The following is a 23,478-nucleotide window of genomic DNA, read 5'->3' on the forward strand; positions in this document are numbered from 1 at the left end:
CATTAAATTTATATTAATTTTAATTCTGAAACCTCAACTTAGAATTCAAAATGGAAAAGAAAGGAACTATAATCATTTTAGGCATGATTTGGTACAAATTTCACCAAATTTGTTGACCCTTTTATTTATTTTTTTTAGTTTTGTTGTGTATGATATTGAACAAATGGTTAAAGTTAAAAAAAAATGTTTTACTCAGTTTTACCCGTTAATATGTCACTACTAATTTACCTGGTTAATTTTACTTACATGATGTCTACATAGTTTGACATTTAATTAGATTTTTTTTTAATCGAAAAATCTAATATATTGCTGATTACTTCAAATTTCACGTATATTCTAGACGATACTTGAATCATCGACCTTGAAGAGGGAAATCATCTTGTTCATCCATTTAAAGATCCAAAAATGATTTCATATCATCCATAAATTGATCTGTTTAATGAATTTTTATATCAAACGGTTGGCCAAATCAACCATAACGGTTTCCCTAATTTTGAGGTTTTGGGGGAGATGACTCACATTTGGTGATGATGTTAAGCAACCCCTAAACTTTTCTCCTGGTCACCCCTGAATGTAGCTACCATAAATTGAACATATACCAATGGGTTACTAAGCTACATCCTTTATATGTTTTACCAACCGAATCAGGAAGTTGTTAATGTGTTAGATTGTTTTGTATTTTACTGTATAGTATAGGGGTTCTTTGTAACTTATACATTTATACATAAATATCATGCTTGCAACTCCTAATTAAGGGTTTTCCACATATTCAATCAATTCCGACTATGGATAAAAAAACAAATTCATTTAAGGTTGTTTATCATATGAAAGAGACCGACATATTAATGGTACTTCCAAACTCCTACCCTTTGTGACAAGAACATTAAAACTACTATGATCATTTTCCATTTGTTTTATCTGAATTCATAGAATTGCTTACACCGTATGCCAACAACTATTCGAGTTGATTCAAAATCATCCCTATTTAATCGTACTCTTTGCACTCACTTTACATATCACATCTCCTCAACAAGTGATTTGTAATATTTCTATGTTGTGGTTATAATGATTCTAATAAATCAAAAAACTTATTAAAAGTTACTCATGATACGTTGTAGAAAACGAAAATTATAAAATATTGACGGAGAAGAGAGGATTTATAGTTTTCCCCACACAATTTAAGAATTGGTGTGTGTTTGTGTGTGTGTATATATATATATATATATATATATATATATATATATATATATCTCAGTTTTTATTATTTAAAGACATTTCATTAATAAAAAAACCTTAGATCGATCATAATATCCTTTCGAATTGAAAGAGTAGTTTGTATGTCATTCCACAAACACATACCATCCCTAGAACTCAAACGATGGAATTTTGTCCGCCATTTTCAATCGTCGACGATTTCATAATAGTTGTTTGCCCTCCATTTGCTCCTCCATTCTCGATCACCGACTATTTCATCATCAACAACAGCCTTTAGTCTTCATGTGTGTTTGCGGATATTTTTATTATGAAATTTCTAGGTCTAGTTTCTGATTGTTGATTATCTAATTATTGTCAAGTATGATTTCTGAGGTCCATTAATTACAAAGTTTTTTTTTCTAATTATTGATTGCTAAGTTTGTGTTGGTGTGTTAGTAAGTCTTTTTATCTAATTATTTTGAGTTTGATTGTCTAATTTCTTAGTCTTTTTATTGTAATTTTTTTGGTTTTTCTCAATAACGTTAGATTATTGTTTAGACTGCCTAATTATCCGATTTCTATTTGCCGAGTCTTGAATTCTGGCGAGATTCCAATGTTTTTGATCGTTGAATTTGTAAGTATTATTTAGATTGTGTGATTATATGATTTGTGTTTGTTGACTCTTATAATATTGATGAGATACCGATGTTTTTATTGTTCAATTTATTGCATAGATTATATGGTTTTTCACAGATTGTTGATTTTTCTAATAGTTATTTTTCACAAAATATTCAGATGAAATATATACGTTTTTTTATTGCTCAACAATCAGAAATTAGAAATCAGACCTAAAAAATCGCAATAAAATGATTCGCACCTAATGACTAATGTTGATGATGAATTGTCTATAATTGAGAATGTTTGAGCAGACAACACGATTGTGAAATCATGGGTGATCGAGAATAGTTGACCAAATTGCGTTGTTTGAGTTCTACGTGTCTGTGGAATGAGATAAAAAATACTCCTCCAATTTTGAAAGAGTATTTTGATCTAAATTATTTTAAGTATGAAATGATTTTAAATAAAAAATAATAATAACTATTTGAAAAAAATAGATTCGGGTCAGTATGATAGTTTGCAAGTTTATATATATATATATATATATATATATATATATATATATATATATATATATATATATATATATATATATATATATATATATATATATATATATATATATATATATATATATATATATATATATATATATATATATAAATGCAATATGCAATAATGGATTTTCTTTTGTCTATTGGCACGCAACTTTGTTGTTTCTTTTGTTTTGTACCACACCTTTACAAAGTGCACAACTAGGTAAAGTAGTTGTTTTTGTTTTTATTTGTTCAAATAACTGACTTTCTAATTGCTTTTTAATCCATGTGAAACATTAAGAAAAGGAGTAGTTGAGTTACTGGCGAGGAAAATGAAGCAATATAACACATGTTTTATTTAAAAAAAAGGTAGTTGTTTTAAATACGTATTGATCATGCATATTGCTGAGGTTACCAACTTACCATTACATGATTATTGGAGAAAAAGATATAAAAAATAATCTTTTATTACAAGATTGATATTTATTGTTCGAAAGCAAGCTATATTGTAATCCAAAGAATACTCCATAACCATTGCCAATTTTTTTTGTTCAAGCTTACAATCGGTCTAGTAACGGTCGTTTATTTGTAAAAATATTTATTATCTTTTTAAGTGTTATAAAAAAATATTATAAAATTATTTGGATTAGTTTATCCGGTATTAAAACGTAATAACCTGATATATATATATATATATATATATATATATATATATATATATATATATATATATATATATATATATATATATATATATATATATATATATATATATATATGGTAAATTGGTTTAAATAAGGCCTAAGGTATTTTAGATAATTTAGATTAACCGAATTTAGAACAACTAACTTATCAAAAACTACTTATTTAAATCAATAAATATTTTTAATTTTAATTTAGCTAAACACTAAAAGCTATTTATTAACGATGTTAAACTGTAATAAAGTAATAAACATACTATATATGCAATCCTAAATACCTTTTAATCTAGAATTTACGCATTGCTCCTGAGTTTCATTTAAAGAGATAAAGGAAAGGGAGATAAAGGTTTTTTTTTAATAAATCAATGGTATTATATGGGTAAAGTTTTTTTTCATTAAATTTGTCCCGAGCTTCATTTAAAGAGATAAAGGAAAGGGAGCAGGAAGATTTGGAAAGATCTTTCCTCCCGACTTTTATTTAAGGAGAGCAAAGAAAAAAAATGAAAAAAAATTAAGTTAATTTCCCCTATAAACTATCCTCCCAAATTGGAAGGAACGAGGGAAAAGAAGATCAATTTATTCTTTTCTTTCTTTCAGTAAACTCGGGAGCGGAGTGTTAGTTCTTTTAACAACCAAATATAGATGTAATTTTTTTTAGGTTTAACAGTGAAATCACTTGAGATAAAGTGTTCAAAGTAGTTGTTGCATGTTCTCTTCATGCGTCTCAACTCTTGGATGACTGCATCTCTTTCATTAAGATTGTCAATATGGTTACATGGTATTATATGGGTAAAGGTTAGACTTATTAGGTGGTACGTAGCAACGATACTCTATCAATGTGAGCAGTAGTAGTAGAGCAATCTCTGTGAGGTAAGTCTTCTCACTGTACCTATGGGTCGAAGACACCAATGTCGGACCACTATTTTGCTATGCGAAGTGTTAGCTATTATGTGATTCTTATATGTTTTTATGATCGGGTTGAAATAAACCCTAAGTCTGGGCCCAATATTATATGATCGGGTTGAAATAAACCCTAAGGTTGGGCCCATTATTGTATGATCGGGTTGAAATAAATACCCGGGTTGGGCCTGTATTTGTGTATTGAGTTGGAATACGCTCCAGGGCTAGGCCTAGATGTATGTTTAGCATGTGGTACTTTGGGGAAACTAACTAATTTTTGTGCTTACAGTTTATGTTGGTTTTAGGTACTTCTGGTACGAAAAGGAAGGGCTTGGCTTGATGGCACACCATCCTCCCCTCATGATTTCCACACCTTTTGGATACTTTTACTCTTATATTTTAGATATTGTAGATTATGATTAACTTGAAACTATTTGGTGATTGAAACTATTGGTTTTTATAATGAAAATTTTTATTATTGTTTTTGGGTTTTTACAAATATGGTGTGCAAACTAAAGGAAAGTTTGTATGGTTTGAAGCAGGTTCCAAGGAAGTGGTACTTGAAGTTTGATGGCTTCATGCGGCGGAATGGGTACAGTAGATGTGAGATGGATCACTACTGTTATTTGAAAAATTCAAATCCTATTCTTTCATCTTATTGTTATATGTTTATGAAATGTTGATTGATGGATCCAACATGCATGAGATCATCAAGCTAAAGAAGCAGTTGGCTAGTGATTTCGAGATGAATGACTTAGGGGCTGCTAAACAAATAGTGGGCATGAGTATAGCCAAGGACAGATTTACCGGTACATTAAAACTTTCACAAGCCAAGTACATGAAGAAAGTTTTAGAAAAGTTCAGCATGGCAGATAAGAGAGCTAGAAGTACACCATTGGGTAGTTAGTTGAGACTCACCAAGAATCAATCCCCAAAAACGGAAGAAGACAGAGAATACATGGCTAAAGTTCCCTACGTATTTGTAGTTGGTAGTTTAATGCATGCAATGGTTTGCACCAGACCTGACATTGCTCATGTAGTGGGAGTTGTGAATAGGTTCATGTCAAATGCGTGAAGACAAAATTGAGAAGGAGTGAAATGGTTGCTACGCTACTTAAAAGGAACAGTTGAGTGTTCCTTATGTTTCGGAAGAAAATGAGTAGTCTTAGAAGGGCTCGTTGATGCAAATTTAGGTGGATGTGCATATTCAGGCAAGAGCACAACGAGTTATGTGTTCACAGTTGGAGGTACATCAATCAGCTGGATGTCAAGGTTACAAAAGAGTGTTGCTCTTTCAACCACGGAAAAAAATACACGGTACTTGCAGAAGCTGCCAAATAGCTCATATGGTTGAAGAGTTTCATGTCAAAACTTGGAATGCAACAGGAGGATTGTGTACTGCATTGTGACAACCAAAGTGCAGTTCACTTAGCAAAGAATCCAGTGTTTCATAGTAAAACGAAACACATTCAGATGAGGTACCATTTCATTTGAGAGTTAATCAATGAAGGAACTCTAAACTTAAAGAAAATCCTTAGAACGAAGAATCTAGCTGATATTTTCACCAAGGTGGTTACCATTGAGAAGTTGAAGCTTTGCATGGCTTCAACTGTCCTTTCAAAAGTTTAAAGATAAGGGTTTGGTAGAGAGAGATAGAGAGAGAGAGAGAGAGAGGTGGGGGGATACTTTGAGGAATGGTGAAATTTGAATGACATATGAAGTTGTTCAAGCCTTAAAGTGGGAGATTGTTGGCGTATGAAGTCTTGCCCAACATAGAGCACAACGGATCACTTGAGGTTCGTGGAGCATATGACAAAGGAACATATCATATGAAATGTTTTTGATCGTCTGACAAAGTAACAAATCAAGTGTCCAAGGATCGAATCTTCCAAAAGGGGGGTTTGGAGCAACTTAGAGCACTTGGAGAAACATAGAGCAACATGGAACATCATGTTGTGCCATGTAGAAGGAAGTTGTGCCATCATTGGGGATGTTGGTCCAAATGATAGCATGATGTTCCATCATGTCTAAAGTTGCACCAAGGTGATGTTGATCCAAGGAGATTTTGAGCCATGAAAATGATGTTGCTCCATCAAGAAGGGAAGTTACTCCATGGAGGAAATGTTGAGCCATCATGGACCATCTTGGTATATGATGCAACATCTTGATTCCTTTGATGTGTCATGTTGATCCACGTATGCTTAGAAGATGATCATGTTTAAGAAATACACCTTTTTGTGCCTCCATGATGGATGTTGGACCATTAGTGTTCATGATGCGCCACATGTGCATCATGATGCTCCATTATGGTCAAGGTGGTCCATCATGTGTGTTGTTGATGCTTATGAGTTATATGACATGTAAGAATGTTCTAAAAGATGTTGCATGGAGGAATATGATTGGTTGTCGCCATTCATGGGCCTATGGAGCAATGGGCTTGGCCCATTAGGGTTTTAGGTCTGATCCCTCAAGTACAAATAGGCTCGGATCCCCATCCTTGTAAATTGCAAGATTTCTGTGAGAGCTCAAAGTGAGATACAATTTTGAGTGCTTGTAATACTTCCAAAAAGTTAATAAAATCCTCTCTCTCTCTCTCCCTCTCTCTCTTTCTCTCTCTTTCCCTCTCTCTCTCTCTCTCTCTTTGTCTCTCTCTCTCTTTCTCTCTCGTTCTCCCGTGGACATAGGTCACCTTGATTGAACCACGTTAAATATTGTGTTCTTTTGATTTATGTTTTTCAGAAGTTTTATGAGTTCACCGAAGTTTGTTTTTTGATATTTATCTGAAATGTTTAACTTGTTTTGTTGTCACCCAAAACATTTCACAACTTTTAAGTATTACATTATGTTGGGGTGTGAAGTTTATACAGAGAAAGGTCTATTGGTGGCAGAAAGCTTTGGTGGTGAGTGAAAGTTATGTTGGTGGTAGAAAGCTTTGCTAGTGAGTAAAACCTTTGTTGGTGGCAGAAAACTTTGTTGGTGAGTGAAAGCTATGTTGGTGGCAAAAATCTCTATTGGTGAGTAAAAGCGCTGTTTGGTGGCAGAAAGCTTTGTTTGGTGGCAAAAAGCTTTGTTGGTGAGTAAAATCTTTGTTTGGTGGCAGAAAGCTCTGCTGGTGAGTAAAACCTTTGTTTGGCAACTAAAAGCTCTGCTGGTGACATAAACCTTTGTTTGGTGGCTGAAAGCTCTACTGGTGAGAGAAAGCTTTGTTTGTCAAGCTTTGCTAATGAAGCTTTGTTTGGCGACTGAAAGCTCTGTTGGTGAGAGAAAGTTATGTTTGGTGGCTGAAAGCTCTGCTGGTGAGAGAAAGTTATGTTTGGCAGCTAAAAGCTCTATTGTTAGAGAAAGATTCATTTGGTGGCTAGAAGCTCTGTTAGGAAGGAAGAAGCTGATGCATGGAATTCTGTGATTGGCTGACAATTAGGACATCCCCTTCCTAGGCTAATTATAGATATGTCTGGCTCATCAGAATTAGGTTTCTCATGCTTGCTAATAAATAAGCATACATCTTCATCAATATTTTGTGCACATAAATTTCATGAGAGAAAATCATTGTGAGGTTTAGTACACATCCTTTAGAGCAGTTTGCAATAAAGAGAGATTCTTTTGTTTTGAGAGCTCAGGTGAGGTGCCACTTTTGTGAGTGATTGTAATTGTTCTTGGAAGTTTAATATATAAAAGTCCTACTTTCTCTTTCTTTCTCTCTCTCTCTCTCATTCGTATGTAGACGTAGGTCACCTTGACTGAACCACACTAAATATCATGTTCTGGTTTTATAGTTTTTCATTTGTAGTTTTCTAGATGTTTTATTCTGCAAGTTTCACCGAAGTTTGTTTGATATTTGTTTGAAAGTGCTTAGCTTGTGTTTGTTGTATTTTCAACAAACTGGTATCAGAGATTAACAAGTGGTATCAGAGTTCTTATGCTTCTTGGCAAGTGATATCTGATTCCCAACACATTACTCAGTGTGAAATAGTTTTTAAGGTTTGTTAAATGTAGATATGATTAAAGTCACTTTATCAAGTTGTTAAAACAGGTTGAGTTAGATAAATAGTTGAAAAGCGTATTTCACAACACATGTATCATAATTTCGAGTATTTTTATAATTTTTGAATACTTCACATTTCAAACATGAAATAGATTATCATGATATTTACGATACATAGATGAAAACATAGGACAATTTTTCCCATCTCAAAATGCCTTTGTTTTAATAAATATTATAAGTATTGTTGGTTAATTATTTGTTTTCAGAATGCCGTGTTCGAGGTAAATTTGACTATAAATACAAATATTGAAACTATAGGGACTATTTCACATTATTGGAGAGGTTGAGATGTACATTGGCTCCTGAGGCACCTATTAGTATCACATGTTTTGGCATGTGATCAGATGTTCGAACATTTATCCCTATTACAGTTAGAACACATATTAGTTTCTCGGAAATTTGTACTTGTAGACATGGACGATCACCTTATATGGTAGCGAGACATGACTACGTTGTGTTGCCAAGATGACAACCAAGTTTCATATCTTTGAGACTTATCTCCATATACTTTTACATTCTAGAAATTATTGGGGATGTCAATATGAAGAACATGTCTTGAGTGTAAAGTGCATTTTTCATGGTGCTGATCATGTACCACATTAGGCGGATGGGTTATTATGGAGTTTTTACTTGTATATTTTTAAAGTATTTGACTAGTAACCGACACTTGACCTTATCAGTATGCCACAGAGGAAACTATAACATACCATATGCATATGTCATTGCTTTTTTAATCTTGTAATGTGTAGATATTTTATTAATTGTAACTTAATAATATAAAAACATATATTTATTTACATATTAATTTTTTATGAAATGTCTTTAAGATTATGAAAAAAGGATGTTACTTTCAATGCAAAACAAACAACAAACAAACAAACATCTATTATCTATATAACTGTTTTTTTGAATTTTAGGTACTTATCCAGATACAGAACTTTACCCGCATCAATATATCTATGTCTATGTTGAATCTAAGATTCCACAAGGTTGAAGTCTAAAAGAAGTTGACAACAATCTACATAGATATTGTTATTCCATCATTTTGTCTCATTTTTTTAATTCAACAATCTATTTTTCTATCTTTATGATTCCCTTTACTATTTTGTCTATGCTTGCAATAACATCCTTGAACTGCTCAATGCTCTAGCTTCCAAAAATATTAGGTAGCTTGGTCAAAATTTATAGCTTCTAAAAGTAATTGTTAATTAGGGATGGGATCCCTAAAAACTCAAAACCATGCTCTACTCTCCAAATGGCGGTGGGGATTAAAGTCGCGAGAAAAAGGACTTTGGTGTGACACGATCTCAAGCATTCACAACCTGAAAAACAAACCTCTAGATTTTATTGCAAAGAAATTTATTCTAGGATTCTGGAATAATATTGTTAAGTCTTTAACAGGTCTTGGACTTATAACTACTAATCCCTTTGATATTTTTTTTTTCTTTGATGTAGGTTGTGGCAACTCTAGTCTCTTCTGGAAGACACTTGGATACAAGTTTCAAGATCATTTTCCTTATCATATATGCCTTGGAATCTTTGAATTTTTGAAAATTGGTGGTTGTCGAGGCCAACACAAATAATAACCCTAAATATTACACACTAAAATAGTGTATAGTGGTAAAGGGATCGAATCCACGGAGATTGGTTCAATTTATAACTCTATGAAAAATCTCTTTGTAAAAATACTTGAAAATGACAATAAAAATAAAATGGGGTGGGGTGGGTTTGGTGTTTTGAAATACTTGAAACAACTAGAATTAACAATGATTTAAATAGACAAATGCAACAAAAATAAGAGTTTGATGTAAAATCAATGAGTGAGAGATGGTTGACTTAAAGTTTCCTCACTTTGACTTTTGATGAACATATCATTAGAATCCAATGGTGCAATACTTTGAATTAAATCCTTAATTTGGCTATAGTAATCCAAGGAGCTTGGGATTACCTAGACTTTTCTTAATTGTTGAAATGGCTAGAGAAGCTCATAACAATTTCCTTAGTCAAAGTCACTAATTCCAAATAGCATGTAATTAGTGAAAGTCAACTAGCATTAAGAACCAAAAAGTCACCAAATCCAAGAGGGGTCAAATGCTTTCACCACCATGTTGGAGGAAATGTTTTTATGATTGTGTGAAGCAAAAACAACACAAAAATCATTTGTTGCTTGCTAATTTGAGGATCCTTTACTTAATCAAGAAATTAGCCAACTAATCACCACAAACACATTTAAACCCATGAACTAAAACATACAAGTAGTGATAAGATGTTAAAACACAAAACATTCCCATAAAGATTTAAGAACATGTTCATGGATTCTTCAACATTCAACAAAAGTTCAAAGGATTAACCAAAAGTCAACCAAGATTAGTTTAGCCAAGCATGGCTAAACCCAAAGAAACAAAGTTAGAGAAATTTGTACCAAACATTAAGCAAGAATCAAGAGATAAAAATATGATGTTCTTCAAGGGTTCTTGGCCTTCAAAAGTCTCCAAAACTCCAGAGAGAATCTTCAAAAATCGGATGTCCAAGAGTCTCCAAAAGATGGGCACCAACCTTCCTCAAATAGCTCAAAAGAAGAATTTCCGAAACTGCCCTTGCAGGAGGTTGCGCGACCCGCGTGCTGCTGCGCGGGTGGGTTGCGCGGGTGGTCCCTGAATGTAGCATCTTTGAGGTTTTGGGCCTCCATAGCTTAGCCCACTTGGCCCAGTGCGAGCCCAATCAGCTCCTAGCCCATTTTTCTTCAAGTTTTCTTCAATTTAAGCCCAATTTGGCTTCTCCAAATGATTCATAGCTCGTAAACTCGCCCGATTAATAATCTATGCATGCTTGAATATACTCCCGCATCTTGCAAATTTAAATGTTTATTTCTCTCCAAGCCTTCAAATAATCATCAAGCTCGCTCCATGCATCATCTCCACCACCCATCAAGCCTAAGATCCTTGTTTTCCACCAATTCCCATCGCTTTCCATACGTCCCGAACATTCCCGCTCCACTAGTCTCCATGAAATCTGCAATAAAGCTCACGAAACTAGAAAGTGCCCGAAATAGTCATAAAATAACAAAAAGGAAAATATGCATGAAAATTAACTAGATTATGGATGAAATATGCTAAAATAAACTATAAAAAGAAGTAAACAAAACTAACTATCAAATCACCCCAAGCTTAAACCTTACTTGTCCTCAAGTAAGACAAGACTAAAATGAACTTGGAATGAACTATCCTAGAGAAAATAAAAAGAATGGATAGAGCCACAGAACCTGATCACCGTTAGTCAACATGGTCAGAATTGATCTTGCTATTACCTCACGAATTTTTCATCCGATGACAAAGGGACCATAAACCATAGCCAGGACAACTCCTTTAGGTGAGTAAGGAGGGATGAGCAGTCGCAGCCTCAATGGAACATGCATACAATGAAGAATATTTGTAGTAGGGAGAAAGCAGCTGGATGGGTTCGGGTGGAGCTCTTCTGTAAGTGTACACTCTGATCTCATGTTTGCTGGTTTCTCTCATGTGTAACTAGGTTTATTCGCTAGGGCACCATTGTAGGAATCAACTCACTTGGTGTTGGCCCAAACCTCCCGTAGTATCCGACTCGACAGTCGCCCTAATATCACCAATTTGCGAAAAACAACTCGATCTATATACAATAAAACATACCTAAATAAATGAATATCAAACGTCGGGTGACCAAAATGTTGGAAAATTTAGTTCAATAATTGAACCGGTCACCCTTCTCAGATTTCTGCAGCTGGGAATTTGCCTGCCCCCTTTTTTTTCTTTTTCTTTTTTTTTTTTTTTTTGTTTTTTTTTGTTTTTTGTTTTCTTTTTGTTACCATACTTGAAGGTAATGTAATAACAACCCTTTGACTCAAAATTTGGTTCCTAAAATGTGTAAGTGGAACCGAAAGGGTAGTAATATAATCCGAATGGTCTAAGCGAGAAAATGACCATGTGTGGAGCATAAAGATATAATGTAAGCTCCTCTTCAAATTTGTGATTTTTTTTTCAAAAATAATGAAATGTCCACATGCGGACTAAAAGACTTCTCCAAAATCCTAAGAAAATCGCAAAAAGATATGGTGATGTAAAGAGACCGGATATGGATTCTACTCGGGGACAAGCACTAGTGCTTCATCCTAACGGTTCAAACATGATCAAGTGTGATCCTCTCGGCGGTAGTGACCGCAAGGCTAAGACATCCATTGCTATAGTATATCCTACAGTCATTAGTATTGTATGCATAATTCTTCATGAAAACTACCTGTCCATGATCACTTACCCCTTTAAGCTACCAGCATCTGATCCCAAGTATGAGATCCCAAACTGCAGCTAATGGTCCCCGTTCGATGGGTGAGATAACAACAAGATCCTGGACCAATAATGATACAATAACTGTGAACCTATTCCATGGCATCCAGGGGTGAGAATAAACAGACAACAAAAATGCATGAATGCTAATGCCTAAGCTAAATGTTATGCAAAAATATAAAAGGTGAAAAAGAAGAAAATAAAATCTTTTTGGAATTTTAAATAAATAAAAAAAAATGAATGAAAATTAGCTTAAAACTAAAATGTTATGCAACCTAGTTAAAATGCATGAAAAAAAATAGAAATAAAATAAAAGATAAGGGATATGCCCCACCCCAAGCTTAAGAACAAGCATTGTCCTCAATGCTTAAGGAAAGGGCGGAAAGGACCTAAATCGGAGGATTGGATGACGGGAGATGTTTGTGGCGGTGGTTTCGTGAAATTACGACCGGTAGAATTCCGACAATCTTGAATTTTCCGGCGAGGTGGTTGCTGGAAGGTTATATAAGAGGAATGGAGTGGGAGGTCAAGATGATTAAATGAAGAAGAAGGGAAGCTGAAAATTTTAATCTATGGGTCAAAAAGGGTCAATTTCGGTCAATGTTGGTCAAGAAAAGTCAAAAGGTCAACTCATTAAAACCTTTGGTCAACACCTGGTCAAATAATAGCCAAAAATAGCCCAAATCGCCCAGCACAGTGCGCGGGTCGCGCAGAGTAGCACGCGGGTCGCGCAGACCTTGCAGTTAAGTCTTGGGCCAATGTCGCTTCATCACCCCTGGCCGCGCAACAGCACGCGGGTCGCGCAACCTCCTGATCCTGATCTTCATTTTTGCTTCATTTTTCTTCGTTTTTCACCCGTTCTTGCTTTGGAAGGCCCCAAACACCTAGAAACTCTTGATTTCTTCAAAAACAACTCTTTTGAATCCCAAAAATATCTTCCAAACTCATTTATTCAAATTAAAAACATGAAAACACAATGCCTTCCAAAAATGCCCTTCTTTAACGTCTTTGGCGAGACGCCTCCAAACTTCACTTTAACACTTTGGGGCGTCCAAATGGACGACATCTTGGACATTTGAATCAAAACCTTCATTGAATGGCTTCAATCGATGTCCATTAACCTTGCACATTTGCCCCGTGTCTACATTTTTTAATTTCCACCCTCCATTGGGACTCTTTTCTTGTATTTGACTTTCTTTTTACGGGAGAACCATACCGGACTTAGACCTTTGATAATAGAAATCATCCAACCATATTCTCTCTCGTATTTGTTCCGTAAGGTGACCAACTCTTCCCTCTTTGACATGGTGGTTGAGTAGGTGACCGGTTGGGCGTCTTCTTTCTCGGGATAGGTAACCTTTGAAGAGTCTGACAAATTTTTCGTTTGTGGCTCTTGTGGTTGGTCTACCACTGGAGTTAGTTTCTCAATGGTAGTGGGTGACTCAACCTCTCCTTCGTTAACCCCTATTACTTCCTTTACAGTTTCATTGACAACATTCTTAATTTCTTCTTCCTCTTTGACAACTTCTTCCACTTCTACTTCTTCTTCCTCTTCTTCATATAACACTCTTGGGGCATCAAAAGTTTTCTCATCTTTAGATGGAATGCAACATGCGTTATGACATGGGCTCTCTTCAGATGGTAATTTGTATTGAGATTCCACTATACTCAATGATTGAGAAATTTGTGTTATTTGTTGCTCTAAGCTTTTGAGGCTAGCTTGAGTTGTTTCCTGGAAAATTTGGGTAGAAGTGGCAATGCTTTTCACAATGTCCTCTAAGGACATGCTTGGCGTTTCAGTTTGTTGAGGAGGGTAAGGATAGGGTTCTTGGAATAGTGGAGTCGGTTGGTATTGGTTATTTCCCCATGTTTGGTATGGGTTTTGGTAATGGTTATTTCCCCAAACTTGGTTGTTGTCCCACCATTGATCATGTTGAGGCTGATCATAACTCCATTGGTTTGACCGGTAGTAGCTTCCTTTCTCTTGCACTTCTTCCCATTCTCCTTGTAAATATGGACACATGTCGGAATGATGTCCATTTTGGGCGCAAAAATCACGAAGAAGAGGTGTGGGCTGTACACTTTGGTTACTTTCAATCATCATAACTAACTGAGCTAGCTCAGAAAGTTGGTCTTCGGTGCAAGGAGTGTTCATTTCCGAACCATACTTTTTTTTTATTTCGGGATTTTAAATTTGAGTACCTGCACAATGAGATCTAGGCATAGAGAAACAAATTGATTAAAAATAAACCAATCCCCGGCAACGGCGCCAAAAATTTGGTGGTTGTCGAGGCCAACACAAATAATAACCCTAAATATTACACACTAAAATAGTGTATAGTGGTAAAGGGATCGAATCCACGGAGATTGGTTCAATTTATAACTCTATGAAAAATCTCTTTGTAAAAATACTTGAAAATGACAATAAAAATAAAATGGGGTGGGGTGGGTTTGGTGTTTTGAAATACTTGAAACAACTAGAATTAACAATGATTTAAATAGACAAATGCAACAAAAATAAGAGTTTGATGTAAAATCAATGAGTGAGAGATGGTTGACTTAAAGTTTCCTCACTTTGACTTTTGATGAACATATCATTAGAATCCAATGGTGCAATACTTTGAATTAAATCCTTAATTTGGCTATAGTAATCCAAGGAGCTTGGGATTACCTAGACTTTTCTTAATTGTTGAAATGGCTAGAGAAGCTCATAACAATTTCCTTAGTCAAAGTCACTAATTCCAAATAGCATGTAATTAGTGAAAGTCAACTAGCATTAAGAACCAAAAAGTCACCAAATCCAAGAGGGGTCAAATGCTTTCACCACCATGTTGGAGGAAATGTTTTTATGATTGTGTGAAGCAAAAACAACACAAAAATCATTTGTTGCTTGCTAATTTGAGGATCCTTTACTTAATCAAGAAATTAGCCAACTAATCACCACAAACACATTTAAACTCATGAACTAAAACATACAAGTAGTGATAAGATGTTAAAACACAAAACATTCCCATAAAGATTTAAGAACATGTTCATGGATTCTTCAACATTCAACAAAAGTTCAAAGGATTAACCAAAAGTCAACCAAGATTAGTTTAGCCAAGCATGGCTAAACCCAAAGAAACAAAGTTAGAGAAATTTGTACCAAACATTAAGCAAGAATCAAGAGATAAAAATATGATGTTCTTCAAGGGTTCTTGGCCTTCAAAAGTCTCCAAAACTCCAGAGAGAATCTTCAAAAATCGGATGTCCAAGAGTCTCCAAAAGATGGGCACCAACCTTCCTCAAATAGCTCAAAAGAAGAATTTCCGAAACTGCCCTTGCAGGAGGTTGCGCGACCCGCGTGCTGCTGCGCGGGTGGGTTGCGCGGGTGGTCCCTGAATGTAGCATCTTTGAGGTTTTGGGCCTCCATAGCTTAGCCCACTTGGCCCAGTGCGAGCCCAATCAGCTCCTAGCCCATTTTTCTTCAAGTTTTCTTCAATTTAAGCCCAATTTGGCTTCTCCAAATGATTCATAGCTCGTAAACTCGCCCGATTAATAATCTATGCATGCTTGAATATACTCCCGCATCTTGCAAATTTAAATGTTTATTTCTCTCCAAGCCTTCAAATAATCATCAAGCTCGCTCCATGCATCATCTCCACCACCCATCAAGCCTAAGATCCTTGTTTTCCACCAATTCCCATCGCTTTCCATACGTCCCGAACATTCCCGCTCCACTAGTCTCCATGAAATCTGCAATAAAGCTCACGAAACTAGAAAGTGCCCGAAATAGTCATAAAATAACAAAAAGGAAAATATGCATGAAAATTAACTAGATTATGGATGAAATATGCTAAAATAAACTATAAAAAGAAGTAAACAAAACTAACTATCAAAAATTCATTGATAGGTGCTCCACAAATATTCACTATTGGTCTTGGTTAAGCTCTCCCTATAGCCCAAAGGCTCTTAGGGAACTCGTGAAATTATATTCAATCATAAACTCCTTTAGGTTTTCACAACTTCCAGAAAAATATCAATTCTCAATAGCTCCTTATGGTTGCTTCTCGGTGGATCTGATAAGACATTATTTGGATGCAAAACGCCACCCTTATATTGGCCCCTAGATCACTTGGGTTAACTTGGTTCCTATCAAAGTTTTATGTTTTATTTGGCGGGTTAAATTAAATGGCATTCAAGTTGTTAAGGCTTTAATATCGAGAGGTATGAACATTCAATCATCTATTTGTCCTTTTTGGACCTTCATTACTGAATCCACAAACCATCAATTTACGGACTGCCATTTTTCTTCCAACGTTCAAGAATGGGTGTTTAAGTGGTGAAATATTCCTAATCATAACTTTTCTAGGGCTTTAGATCTAATCAAATTTGCAGCCAAATAGGGCAATTGCCCAAGGAAACACAATAAAATAATCATAATAATTTGTTGTCTATTATGGTGCATTTGGAAGGAGCACAACTTTGGGGTCTTTGTGTTTCTAAAGTCCCGATGCTTAAACGAGCCCCTCACCTGAGCACGAGTAGAAGCGATGACCGTTATGACTGCAGCAACAACAACCTTAGACACCGCGGCGTATCCCTCATCAAACAACTTGATCATGACAATCTTGATAGACCCAAACAACTCCGGGGTGGCACCCTAGACAGCACTATCCACCGCAGCAACAATCAGTTCCCGCAGCTGATCGCCCGTCAAACTCGACCTACCCAAGCCGCCAGATCCTCTCGTAAGCACTATACTAAAAATAAACCAAAAGGTATCAGAATCCCATAATTCAAATCCTCTCAATGAATTACGAAAGGATAAACCCATAGGCTTGTGACTTTTTTGCTACGCGTACATGTCCTTTGCTTCCAGTAGTACGGGCCCAATACTACTTTCCATACCTACCTGTATTGTCTCAAGAATCATCACAGAAAACCAAAAATAGACCCAAACCTGCATACTCACAGACCCTATACTCACTCTCCTAAGATTGTCTACCAAACCCCATTCGACCCACCAAATCACACACTCATGAAACTTCCACCAACCCTGTAACCGTTCGTGCGTGCTAATCATACATAAATCTGGACCCCATGGACAGCTGAATACTTGATTTTACCCTGAGCCTACAACCAAACAAAGAACAGGAAATAAGGCCAAATCAAACATTCTCATGCTATAAGATCTTAGTTATGTATATTTATGATGCATACACTAGACAACTATAGTAATGATGTCAATTTCATAAAGCGAACAAGAAGAATCCCTAGGCTACCAGGCATCAAGATTCTTAGCCTAATTTAGCATGCAATTCTAACACAATAACATAATCATACAATAATGTGGTTAACTTGGGTATACTTTTTGCTTCGATTATTCGTGCACACCTCTTCCTTCCTTGGTTATTTTTTGGAAAACAATTTATAAAATTTTGTAGATCCGTAGTTTGAGTATGGACTCACACGAATATTTGTCCAATTCGCTCAAACCAGGGCTCTGATACCAACTTGTAACATTCCAAAATCACAGTAAAATTTTTCATTTAAAAATACAGATGAAAGCATCATTTTTTACAAATCATTGTTTCAAAAGTAGAAAATTATAAATCAGAGTATCCCAGAAAACCGTATCAAATCAAATCAAATCAAGAAAGATGTCCCGATCATGTCGTCGCAGTGCCCCGATCATCTGGAGTACCTGAAACATAAACTAAAACTGTAACCCTAACGCTTAGTGAGATTCCCCAAGATACCCCACAGAACATATAAATAGACATATACGATGCATGTTGGGCCCACAACCTCCAGGTTGGATTACCCTAGCCCACAACCTCCCGATTGGATTGTTCCGGGCCACAATCTCCCAATTGGTTTGCCCCGGTATGTCTATCTATCGCACAAAGCAATGACCTCAACCCAATGAACATATGTCGATATATATATATATATATATATATATATATATATATATATATATATATATATATATAACATCTAATACAGTTAATCATACAGATATAACAGGTCACTATAGCATATCAATATCCTTCAAACTAGGATACCTAATCTATCAGGCCAACATTGGTGCCTTTGACCCCCACGTATAATGAGGAAGAACTCACCTCATAATCAGCCGAGAACAAGAAAATTTCACAGAGTCGTGAACGACTCCAAAAACTAGCTCAACGATCACCTAACCAATACCAAGTACCTAATTTTATTTAACAATTCAAAATACCTCTAGGTCAAAGGTCAAAGTCAACGATTCAACTCAGTCAACTCAGCTGAGTATGCGGGACATACTCAACTTGGACGCCCTTGGGGACAATTTCTCTCTTAACTGCGCAGGAATATGAACAAAAGACGTGCATCCAAACACTCGAAAATGCCTATAGTACTTTTAACCGGAAAATCTAACTGAGACATTACTGCGGAGATTCTTACCAAAAAATGAGACATTCCATGCCTACTCCTAGGCAAAATCATGCTAAGGGCTCAGCTTACTCCTTCAATAGCATATTCAATAGCAAAAGAAGGTGTATACAAGCCTTGACCAGGATCAGACTATTGACCCCGTACGCACGACATACTCAGAAGCTACACACGACGAACGCATCGAAGTCCCTTTTCCATAATAAGAGCTTAATGCATTAAGATCTTACGTTCCAATTATAGATCCAAGGCCAAATTACCACTAAGAGTCATAAACTTTCCAACTTTATGACTTTGCATGTCCATTAAGTGCTTAATACCAACAATCCTAACTTCTTAATACCTAAATACATTCTAGAGCGTGTATGGGGAAGAACTAAGCATCAAGATCTCATTTTTATGACTCAGTACCCCTCAACGGGTTTGAAAGGACGACTTATTTGGTTAAGATCATGCCATGCTCAAGAATCACCAAGGTTAGGACCAAAAATACCCTAAATGAAGGAATAACTAGATCTATAAGAAAAGATGATCAAGCTAGGAGCTTTTTACCTCCTAAAGGTTGCTAGCAAGGTAAGGATCCCATATCTAAACTTCTTCCAAGCTTCAAAAGTCCTTCCACCGCCACCTTTTTTTCTTCAAGAATACCACCAAAACACAAAATGAGCTCAAGGTGCACTGTCCATGATTAGGTTTAGCTAGATGGGCAATTTTTAGGTGGAGGCTGATGAGGGTGAAGGTCTTTGGGATATAAATGGGATTATAGGGGTGTAAACCCTACAAATTAGGGTTTTGGTCTGAAGTGCATATGCATCACGTACATACTGAGTACACTATACGTACGTGCGCGAGCCCACGTTCCTCATGCATGAGTACGCCATGCGTACACTCTGAGTACACACGACATACAGACCAGAAATGCAAACTTAAAGAGTTAAGGGTTAGAAATGAACCTTCTTGGAATGGGTGTTACAATTGGAAGGTAAAATGGTGTTTTTCCCAAATAATGTTTAATTATGAGCCTAGGCCTTTCATGAGTTAGACATTAGCTTAATTATTAGTTAGGTTTTTATTATGGATATGTTTAGCAAGAGGAGACTTGATATCGTTGGCTCAAGTGGGTGGTTTATCTTGACTTCAGGGTTGAGGTGAGTCTTCTCAGTATACTATGTAGGATTCTAGTTATCTTTGTGACTCTTTCATGTGTATGTTGGGTTGGGTCATTTACATGTATGTTGGGATGGGCCCATTTTCATGTAGGGTTGGGCCTATTTATATGTATGTTAGACTGGGCCTATTTGTTTGTATGTTAAACTGAGCCATTTACATGTTGGTCTAGACCCATTTGTATGTTGGGCTAGGCCTATGTGTATGTTATGTGGTATTTGGAGAACACAATAAGCTTTGTGCTTATGGTTTGTAATTTAACATTTACAGGTACTTCCAGTTCCAAAAATAAAGTCTCGGCTTGACTGTACAACATCCCTTGATATCTTTTCCGCATTGATTATATTTGTTTTACTTTGATGGTTGAGAAATACAATTCACTTCGATTGGTTTTGGAACAACTGGTTGTATGGAATTAATGATTTAAAAATGAAAAGTTTTATCGGTATTTTTGGGACGTTATAAGTTGGTATTAGAGCCTTGCTTTGAGGAATTCGGGCACACTCTCGGGTGTGTTTGAACTAGTGAGGAATTGGTAATCTTTTTGAAAGAAAATAATTTTAAAAAAAAGATTTTTAAAAAGAAAGGGGTGTGATATATGCAATCAGTCGAGCTCAAGTAAGTGATTCCCAGAATGCCCATACACGATGATGTGTTATATGTGTTATAGAATGTTTTGCACGATAAGAGTTAATATGAGGATATGTACATGGTTGCATGGTAGAATGCCTATTAGGAGAGATGCTTATTAGGAAGACTTTTGCATGGTTGTTGAGAGAAGAACTTGATAAGAAAGATTATATGTTTGCGGAAATATATGTTAATCTCAATGGATCTTTAAACGGCTCAACAATAAATTAAGATGTGGAATGTTATAACAACTATACGAAGATATAAGAACAATGATTGCGAGAAAAACATAAGTCAAATAATAAACTTAGTTGAATCTTAACCCAACAAGCTTGAAGTTAATAAATGATGAACAACATAAGTGTGAATGGATACAAGAGACTTGTATTACTAATAAGAATTCCAAGTACAAGACACATTTAGAACAACTCTGAAGCCCTCTATGCAAGTCTTCGCATCCAACTTTTGAACTAGTCTTCGCATCACCATACCAACACATCTTCACATACCTAAAAATATTTAGCTAAATTTCCTTAGCTATCGAGGGTCACTTCATGCTTTACCACATTGTTTACCTATTAAGGTGTATGGGAGGATTCATGTTTGGAGATACGTGTGAATGGATACAAGAGACATGTATTACTAATAAGAATTCCAAGTACAAGACACATTTAGAACAACTCTGAAGCCCTCTATTTATAGATAAAAAAGTATATCATACAGATCAAATCATGCTTACGTATGACATATAGACGGCCATGTCAGACATGCTTTGACCGACACAATCTTTACAAAAGATATGATGTGATAAAGTAAACAAAAGTACTTTATCTTCGGTGTAGATCACAAAAAGACAAAGGGTTGGCAAGTCTTCGCATGACCATACCAACACATCTTCACATACCTAAAAATATTTAGCTAAATTTCCTTAGCTATCGAGGGTCACTTCATGCTTCACCACATTGTTTTCCTATTAAGGTGCATGGGCGGATGCATATTCGGAGATATGGGGGCATATGCCCCCAACACTATTCAATAACCTAATGTTTTTATTAGAAACTGGGCTAAAAAACTATTATTATGTAGTCCCCCAACATAGTCGGCCCAAGTAGTCAAAATAACAATAGGTTTTTTTAACTCAATTGTTTATGTAATTGTGTTAAATTTGTGAAAGGTTGAACTTTTAGAACTTTAATCATAATAGTACAATAGTAGTTTATGTAATTTTATAAGTTTGCAACTTTTGGCTATAATATGTTCTGATTATTTAGATTTGAATGGAAAATTTTGTGAATTGTGATCTTTAAAAGTCTTTGAAGTTAAGCTATGTGATAATGTATAATATAGCTATGAATTTTGGCTAGAATATGTTATAATTCTTTAAATTGGAATGGTAAACTACACCACCATCTTTATGAGGTCTTTTTATAAATTGGAATGCAAAACAGACCATTTGACCCCATCAGTAATTTAAACCACTTTGATCCGAAAAAAAAAAGTTATATTTGAATATGTGCCCCCAAGCTACCCAAACCCTAGATCCACCACTGTTGAGGTGGTTGTGCAGTTATTATCATAAAAAGAAAAAAAAATGAAATGTCTGAGCTACTTAAGACCATGTGACATAAGCCATAACATACACGAACAAAAAAATTGATCCTTTACCTAATAAACTCAAAATTGATGTTGCTATGGACAAAGACACCCCAACATTCTCTTTTGACCCCCCTCCCCCCCCCCCCCCACAATTGTTGACATTGTAAAATTTGAGGTTAGGGTTTTGATTTTTGATTTTTCATAACAAAATCTGAATTGAAAATATAATTTTCATTAATTTCTAATTTACAATAATCTACTATAGGGATCCCGCTGTAAGCCTGTAATTATTTCATTCCTGGCTTAGCTGTTTAGCACAGCTTCTATGTCATGAGGTAAGCACTTATCTAACACCCAATCGACTTGTATACTTGTATGTGTGTATATTCAAATAGAAGTCACACTTATCTAACAAGTGAACAAGACTAAATTCCCCTAACATCATGCTTAATCTACTTATATGTGTTGGCTTGAATTCGCACTAGTAAACATATTTTCTCTCCAAAATAAATCGTCATTTCCCCACAAAAGAAAAAAAAAACATAAAATAACACAAACATAGTGATGCTAATAAAACCCACATTCCAAGATTCAATCCAAAAGCATGGAAGCTTTCTTCCATTAGTAAGAGTATTACAAGATGGATTTTCTTTTAGTGTAATTCATTGAATTTCCTTCAAAACCCCATTTAGAGTTTTGAAAGCTGGATTGCAGGTATGAGTCATTAGATATAGATAACTTGCTTCTTTTTTCATCCAGCTCTTTCTAACCTCAAGGCTTTCTTCTATTATGGGCTTTCCCTTTTTCAGTCATTTGAATGACCAAAAATACCCTTCTCTCAGCTTACGGTCAAATGAATCACAATAACAACCAGCTTTCTTCAATCTATAGGCCGAATATCAATACCTTCAATAATGAGCCCAGATTTCCAATGTAGCTCACGTGTCTCCATAAAACACATCTCCACTTCATCATCAATCTCATTCTCACAATTATAAAATCTCCCCAACTCAATCTTCATCCACCCATCCACCCGCCTCTATGGGCCCCCACCCATCAACACCTCTCCATCTCTACACCATCCTACAAAACACCGCTCTTTTTTGGTGGTTTCAAGTAAACAGTCGTTGCCACATCATCATATCCACCAACATGTCTCACAACTCCATCTCCATCTCTACTCCAGAAAACTGAAGTGTCTTGCCATACAACCACCAACTCATTCACAACTCTTTTCCCCTGCTCCACACCTGCCGCCACGCAAATAGCCTAAACTTGAACCAAACCTTGGAGACATTTTGGGCTCTCGGTCGCCTTGTCCACCACCCGGCTGAGCCCATCGTGAAGGACCCACG

The sequence above is a fragment of the Lactuca sativa genome, chromosome 1 (assembly GCF_002870075.4).
Source record: "Lactuca sativa cultivar Salinas chromosome 1, Lsat_Salinas_v11, whole genome shotgun sequence".
NCBI lineage: Eukaryota > Viridiplantae > Streptophyta > Magnoliopsida > Asterales > Asteraceae > Lactuca > Lactuca sativa.